A 6,467-nucleotide genomic window follows, 5' to 3' on the forward strand; every position below is an offset into this window, starting at 1 on the left:
TCGACATTGGTGTGTCGATAACCCATGTGATAATGAGCTGATGGGTTGAACCAGGCGTGTTTGATTAGGGAGACAAAGAAAACGTGCAGTGTTGGGGATCCTTCAGGAGAGGATTGGGAAAAACTGCTCTAAACCTACGCGATAGTTTTAACAAAAGCAAATGCGACATAAAAACGTAATCGTAACCATGGCACTTTAGCTTGTTTTTGAACTTCGACCTCACATATCGTGACTCGAGGATTTTTCACGGGATTCGAACCCGAGCTCTCCGCAACACAATTACAATTCTGCACCAGCTGAGCTACTGAGCAAGCTTAACATATGGAGCTGGTTAGGTGATGCAAACTCCAAAATATATTCGCTTATAAATCATGCATTATGGAAAAAAGTGTTTGAGGTCATGACATAATTGTGGAAGGAATCTTTATTAATCCATAATCTGCCCCAGTGAGCATACTTTTGTGTGAAAACAATTAAAAGTGTTTACTGTTGTACTGCTTCTATTGTTCATTTATTTTAGAAACTGCAGTGATATGTATTGGTACAGTATTTATTTTGCGTTTTGCAAAAATGTTGCCACAGGTACGTTTTTCATATGTGCCGTATTCATATGATTTTTACTCGTATTTGGCGCTTGGTGAGTGCTCATATTAGGATCTGGTTGAAGCAATGCATTTCAACTTCCAGACGTTTTTTTAATAAATGATTAGCTATGATTTGGAAAGATATCGTTACAGTATGTTGTGACTTTACCTGTTGAGGCACTCATTATTGTATATTGTAAAGTGTTACCAGAACATCAAAAAAAAAGAACCATGGGAAACATCCAGAATCATAGTATGCTAATCCAGTTGTACATTATATACGCCAGTAAAATACATCAATCAAACTACAAAGAAAGATTATTATACAGCATTGATTTCCTGATTTGCTTTGAATGTAAACTTCCTATATATATGCAAATGTAATCCACATAAATGTACTCCTTTATCTTTCATTCGTTCTATCACAAACATCTGCGGAGGGGACCGGCTAACCGAAGACCAGTGCGGCATAATCTAATAAACTATGGAAAAATGCACAGCCATGTAAACGAGACACTGTTGTTTTTTAACAAAAAGATGAAAAACAAATCGGCATCTCTTCATGCAAAAATAAGAGCTATAAAGACGTTCAATTCTATTAGAAGCTCCAGTCGTTTGAAGCATCTCTCGCTCGCTCTCTCTCTCTCTCTCTCTCTCTCCCTCTCTCTCTCTCTCTTAGAAAAAAAACAAAAAACAGGTGGTTATCTAAAACACATCAAATATGTGCTGAGCCTCTGGCTTGACACTGGAAGCTTTCTTAGTTCATTTTTTCACGGGGGCCGAAAGCATGCTGTCCTGAATTGGAGTCCAAATGTAGATATGCAAATGTCCTCAAAAGGAAGGCCGATTGAAAAAGGATGTCTCTGAGGCTCAAAGCGGCATACTCTAAAGCTAAACAAGATTAGGAAAATTGAATCATTTCAAAAGCTGTGGGCAGAATGTAAACTTGTTAGCGTTCTAATCCTTAGGCCAGGTGACCAGTTTAACGTCTATCTACACGCCGAAGAGAGACGGGAACCAGAGCCAAGCGCTGTAGCTGGGTTTATTGGAATTAAATAACAGCTCAGCTCATGTTCTTCAGAGAAAACCAAGCCCCGCTTTCATTTGTAACCTTTTTGTATCAGTCGGACTCCAGCGGTCCGCCGGCCACATCCAACATGCAGTTTCCGTCCTGTTCGACATAATTCACTTTCTGTGGACCAGATGTTGCACGGAGACGTATTGTTCCCCCCGCGAATGTTTTTCGGGGGAAGAAAGGCTCGAAGAAGGAACATCAAAATGTTCATCAACTATTTGCCTCGCGTCTACATGGCCTTCGTGAACTGGAATATCCTCCATTAACTATTGCGGGACTGAGAATGGCAGTATAGTCACTTCCTGTTGTTTATCCTCCATCATTCCAGCGCGATGAGCCGCAATGGTGTTTGTTTTTACAGCACGGACACTTCCCTTAAAAGAAATAAAAACTTTTTATTAATACTGAGCTTATTATTTGTTTATTTTTCCCTTATCAAGTTGCAATGCTTATAGTCCGAAAAAAAAACCTGATTACAACATCCTCTCTGCTGGTAAACATGACCTCTCAAACTACCACGGTAACTTTTTTCCTGCTGCACAGATGCATGAAAACCTCTTCTGGTTATATTCTGGAGGGAAACATCAGTTGGGCCGAAATCAATAAATGCAGGCACGATAAGAGCGGCTGAATTCCTCGTCCAGAGGATGGTGACTGGCAGGGCGGTAAAGAGAGCTTTTGTGTCAGCACTAGATAGTTGGGTGAATATCCAAAGCTTGTCAGGTTACGTCCTGCAGACACTCAGACTGCCGTGCCCACCGCCGGTCGATTCACAATGATTTTTCTTTTTTTTTTGGCAGAATTTGTTCTGAACGAATGCTGAGAGTTCATGGCCGATCAAATAAACATTCAATTCAAAGAAATTCTGAAATTCTTATCTACTCATATGCTCAATGACAATTTTTTTTTTGATAAAATACAAAAATGATAATTATTTAGCTCATATTCAGTCAACAACAATTCATAAAGAAAAAAAAACACCATTAATCAATCAATTTGGTGGCAAACGTGGCAAATTTGATTTGAGAGCACTTATTATGGAAATTATTTTCTTTAAAGGAATATACTGTACTTGAATGTAATGTTTTCGAACACTTAATTGCACTTAATATTATTAATATTACTTGCAATTGACTGAAAATGTATTATAGTTTAAATTAATATAAAATAGTTTAACTGAAGTGCTTTTGTGAGCCATTTAAATAGAACTTAAATTAATTTTTAAATGCAATTTCATAATTACTTCGATTGTCTTCGAAACATGATTAAAGTGTACTGCTGAATTAAAAAATACTGACAAGCATTTATGGTATTTCTACTGAAACTTTTATATATGTAATTATTACACATTTGTAATGATGAAGCTCAAAATTATTGCATTTAAAATGTGTTCACTTTAAATTTAATATTGAATAACACCATTACAATTATAATAAAGTTAGTCAAAACATCAAAATAAGTGTACTTTTTTAAAGCATTGTAAAAGGTTATTAAAACAATGATTTAAAGTATACTTCTTAAGCAAAATTATTTATTTCACATTACTTCAAAGTTCACGTTTTAAAGGTATAATTAAGTGAAAAATAGTCAATAAAGTGTTTCTGCTCTTTAAGTGCACTTAACTGTAATTTTATAAATATACATTTACGATATTAAGTACAAGTATGACATTTTTCTTTTTCAGAAAGGAGCTACAAGGGAAACTTCCGTGAATGATGACTTAACTTGCACTCTGTTCCTCGTATAAATCAATCATTAGACTTCAGATGACTTTGAATATAGTGCACAGGAAACTTTTGTTGTAATATTTCTTTGTCCATTTGGAGCTCAACAGTCGTCACTATGAATTTCAACAAGTGCAACATATTTCTGGATCAATATTCCAATCAACCAATCATATTTGAGGGACAAGTTTACAGTTTAGGTCAAGTTTAGGCTTCTAAATCAGTGACATTCACCTGTCATTTCCCTCTTTTAGAGATCATTTATGGTTAGGGTTAGGTTTAGCGGTAATGACATGGTCGGGATTACATTTTCGGACAGGTATGTTGTTACAGGATCAACAAAATAGGTTGACTCTGGAATGCATCTAACTAATCTAATTTTTGTGTTCCATGGAAGAAATACAGGTTTAGAATTTAATGCTTGCATAATGTGCATACGATAATATAAATGTGACCCTGGATCACAACACCAGTCACATGGGTCAATATTGTGAAATTGAGATTTACACATCATCTGAAAGCTGAATAAATAAGATGTCCAGTGATTTATGGTTTGTTAGGATATGACAATATTTGGCCGAGACACAACTATTTGAATATTATCTGGAATCTGAGGGTGCAAAAAAATCGAAACATTGAGAAAATCTTCTTTAAAGTTGTGCATTTATGTTCACGATTTTGCTGCATCCACTCACAAAAATAAATGTTTTATATGTTTATGGTGGGAAATGTACAAAATATCTTCATGGAACATGATCTTAATATCCTAATGATTTTTGGCATAAAAGAAAAATCGATAATTTTGACCCATACTGTACGCATTGTTGGCTATTGCCACAAATATACCCGTACGACTTATGACTGGTTTTGTGATCCAGGGTCACAAATGGAAAGGTTGGACATGAATTACCTTTTTTTTCCCTTAAAGCGTGCCAGCAATAGAAGGTAAAAAGTGTGTTTCTCCAAAGTTATTCTGACTGTGGTTCCTCTGAAATATATATATATAACAGACGTCTGTTCACCTTGAAGTCTCCTCACTTTGTTTTTAACTATTTTCATTTTGAATTGTTACGTTTAAAGTGCAGTGGGTAGAATAAGAACATTGTCTCCAGTGATTTACTGTGATTGTACGGTAAATGTGCTCCATCTGGCTTCTGTGCTACTGCTTATACCCGTATAATCCACTCGCACTAAAGGTTCACTACAGCATTTGATCAGCTGGGAAACTCTTTCAATATGACCTTTTGTACTTTCTATTCATAGCCAGATGAGATCTGTGCCATATTAACAGCGCAGCGATCCCTTTCCTGCTCGGATCTCGAATGTCTTTGTGGGAAATAAATATTGAGCTACGCAGCTCAGCCTGCAACACGTGCCACACATCTCTGGATGTGCTTACCGTCATATTTGTATAAAGAGTCAACTACACAACATTGGCTCCATCATTACATTTTGGATCATTCAATCTATTCCTGTGTTTCAAAGTCATCAAAATCTTTTCTTCAAAAGATCTTTAATCCAAGTTGTATGTTAATTTAAGTTTTTAAGCTGTTTTAAACCCTGTACTTGTACACTTGCATATTTTAAATGTCATAAATCAACATGACTTGTTGTGGAGCACCCATAAATCTTTCACTATAGAGACTTAAACAGCATATGTGACCTGACAACACGGGAACATGATCACAAAATCCAATCGCCATGTAATGTGGCAGTGACCTCTCTTGTCTCAGTTGCTTGCTTGCTTTAATGCTATGCTAACTCTTGAACCTGAGCTGGAGGATTTATTTTGGCCTACAGTAAATGCACTTGCGAAGCACCTTACAGCCAAATCCAAAAGAAACAGATTTACTGCTTGGAGTGACGTCTATTTAGGGGTGCATGGGTTGAAAAGTGAAGAGGTGATAAATGTTGCTCAACATGGTGCCAAGAACCAGCGAATCAAAGACAGAACCAGGAATCCAGTCATTTTTGTCTATGCAGTACTTTTTAACTCGGAAATGAATGTGCTTGTTTTGTAATTTGCATAATTGACAATTAGCATTACGACAAGTTAGACAGTCAAAAATTTTGATAATTTCATTCAGATTTGCTTTTTTTATGAAACAGAATGGAATGTGACAAACAAAACAATACAACAAAACATCACATAATCCATTGCGGAAACTCACTGTTGTTTGTGCTGCTGTTTTCCCTACAAAATGATGTCACTTTCTGAAGGATGATGTCATGAAGGAACTAAGGGATTGTGATTTTGAGGACAGCAAAATCCTATAAACAGATTACCAACTGAAACTATGTCAGAGAAAACACGTTTTAATTTGAATCATGTTAATTAAGTATTATTTAGTTTGTAAACTCACTCTAAAAAATGCTGGGTTGTTTCAACCCAATTTTGGGTCAAATATGGACACACCCTAGCCTGGCTAACGCCAGACCCAATTCTCGTTGAGACTTGGGTCTGGGAACCACATGTTCATTTTCTCGTATTTGAGGCGTGGTTTACGAATGCGCCGGCGCCGTTTATTGGGTGCTAAGAATGTCTATCAAATGCGCCTGTACTTAGCTCATAGCCAATCGTTTCCATTATACCAGATGACGTATGTAGAGAAATGGTTTAACGCCAAACGCTGCTCTTTTTTCTAAATAAAATTGCGATCTAAACTACTTAGAAAAATATCTAAGGCTGCAACATATCTAACATATCTAGAACAATATCTAAGGCTTCGCGTCTGCTGCCATGTTGACTCCATAGATATAAACAAACTGCTTAGTTGTGTCGCAAAGATGTCGTCATCGTCTTGCTGCTCCCTCCCCGTTCTGTGATTGGTTTCCTAAACGAGGCGAAAATCAGGTCCATGGTTTCCAGACTGCCTTTCAGCGAGAATAAAATCGCGCTGCGCAAAGGCAGTCTGGGGAAACCCAGGCTAGACACACCCAGCCATTGGGTTAAATTTTTTAATAAAATTTTTAACCCAACGTTTGGGTTTGTCCATATTTGACCCAAAATTGGGTTGAAACAACCCAGCATTTTTTAGATACGTATATTGATTTTTATTGTCACTTTTATTTTTATATTTATAT

The sequence above is a fragment of the Phoxinus phoxinus genome, assembly GCF_949152265.1.
Source record: "Phoxinus phoxinus genome assembly, chromosome: 10".
NCBI classification, from domain to species: Eukaryota; Metazoa; Chordata; class Actinopteri; order Cypriniformes; family Leuciscidae; genus Phoxinus; species Phoxinus phoxinus.